Source organism: Zerene cesonia, unplaced genomic scaffold, assembly GCF_012273895.1.
Source record: "Zerene cesonia ecotype Mississippi unplaced genomic scaffold, Zerene_cesonia_1.1 Zces_u004, whole genome shotgun sequence".
NCBI lineage: Eukaryota > Metazoa > Arthropoda > Insecta > Lepidoptera > Pieridae > Zerene > Zerene cesonia.
This window is the reverse complement of record NW_024045134.1, coordinates 2,899,249-2,901,368: the sequence shown is the minus strand read 5'-3', so window position 1 is coordinate 2,901,368 and position 2,120 is coordinate 2,899,249. Positions and strand designations below refer to the sequence as shown.

The following is a 2,120-nucleotide window of genomic DNA, read 5'->3' as shown; positions in this document are numbered from 1 at the left end:
CAACTCCAACAGGTGGCAGACTAATTTGCGCGTCTGTTATCTTGTAATTATTTCGAGCGGTTGCTTTGGATTCATTAATTGTATCACAAAAGTAGCCACGGGTTTCTGTGTGGCTCGCAGGCAGGTGACTGGACTTTATAAGTAACGGTGATTGATTTAAAATGTTCGTTAGGAGGTTTGGGCAGAAGTAGATATCGTGTTTGTTTTAAACTGGTACCGAGCCTGTGGTGCGCCTGGTGGTAAGCGATCACCACCTCCCATCATCTACCGCGCGCGATAAACACAAGAAAATACGAGATAATATGTGTGCAAACTGTAGAGGTAGATAAGGGATGTGTGTGTGCTCGAGTACGCATGATATTGTTTAAGCGCATTAAGCGTCCGGTGCGTCGTGTGATTACAAATTATACAATAAATGACAAATTATAATCTAGTCATAGCTACTATAGAAAAGCACTATAAATTTGGCTTCCACAAGCGGCACGTTGTAATATATATGTAATAATCTAGTAAAGGTTAATTTTTTTTCTTACACAGAATATGAAACTTTGATACAACTAGTGAACATTTCAGTCCACTCTCACTGCAACTATTCTTTCAAAATAAACATTACTACTAAATAACGAATGTCATATTCGCTTTTTCCAAATGTTCACATTACATAAAGATAAAATATTACAAGTCTGGGAACTTGATTATTGTAAGTGCCTTGAGAGCTGCGACTCCAACATGCGACCAAACACGTATCCAACTTTAAGAACTTTGCAGTGTATTTCGTGTCTGTCACGAACGTTCCTTCGAACGAAAGTCTCTGAATTCATGGCATATTTTTAATATAATGAAACTTAACCCTATTCGACACATTGTAGGAACCGTTAAAATGTGCACAAAATAAACTCTGTCGAGACAGAAGGGCTCTTGACGCTTATGATTATTGTTACAAAACCAACAGAACGTTTCAACCCAGCTAGACATACAGACCTCACATACTAGACTGTAATCGTTTACCATAAACATTTTATACATAATATAGTAAAACCAATGTAGCTAAGCTCAATTCTCTATATTTAATAAAAATATTTATTTCCAGGAATATTCACACAAATAACACGAGCCTAAAAAATAATCAACTGTTTGTCTGTCTGTTGGCCGACTTTCACGCAATAACTGCTCGATGGATTGAGATGAAACTATTTTTCTGTTAAATATTTGTAGAGTCCTTAAAAACATATAATAGGTTACAATATATTTTGAAGAATTTAGTTTAATTTTGAATTTACGGAAGCTAATAAATGATTGTATGTACTCACTTTAGCTGGATGTTGTTTTTTAAAATGTTGCAAATTTACTTTAAGTATGTTAATATAGTTTTCATTACATACACGCTTATATTTTACGCGCGTTTGTTTTTATATAATGCACACAGCGCGCCGCGGCAGACGACGCGCGTGTCGGTCTCGCACCGCCACCGTCCGCGGCCCGCACGCTGCTCACTAGCTGGCAGCTGCGAGCTAACTAATAGCTGCGCGCTTACACAGCTGCTGGCCTACCGGCTCGCTGACCCTGCTGGCGTGACCTCCTCAGTTATTCGGCCTTGCTAGTACCTACTAGTTAACCCATAGAACATAAAACTAAGTATGTTTCTTTTAAATACAGTTCAGAGAAAAAATAGGATGTTATTTATATGTGGATAATATTGTATCGAATCTGATCCTCCACATTACAGAAACGTGTTCAGAAACAATATTATGAAGAAATATTACGAAAAATACCTACTGATTTCGTTATTATATTTTAATGTCGCCGAAACGATGTGCGGATAACTTAAATTGGCGAAGGGCAGTCTGACATGTCCAGGGTGTACAAGATGACAATTAAATGATCGGATGATGTTAAATTCAAAGTCAAGTGGACAAATCAAATTAAATCTTAGCGCATAAGAAATGGCAATATGCTTTTTATGTTTTCTGGTTATATAAAAAATGTATAAATACAAATTACGCTGAAATTTTGATTAAAAAATTGCATTTAATAAATTTTTATTAAATGCAATTTTTCAAACATATCATGACATTTTCGCAGCGCAGATTACCAGCATCTTAAAAAAGGAGTACTTTACA

At 36.3% G+C, this 2,120-nt stretch overlaps 1 protein-coding gene across 1 annotated transcript in view; it reads right to left on the bottom strand.

Moving 5' to 3' along the window:
* LOC119838670 (calcitonin gene-related peptide type 1 receptor-like) overlaps positions 1–1,503 on the bottom strand; it is an 8,027-nt gene extending 6,524 nt beyond the window's left edge. Inside the window, exon 1 of the mRNA XM_038364737.1 lies at positions 1,311–1,503. The gene's annotated coding sequence lies outside the window, so the exon portion shown is untranslated. The remainder of the gene's footprint in view (positions 1–1,310) is intronic.
* Between the last annotated feature and the right edge of the window lie 617 nt (positions 1,504–2,120).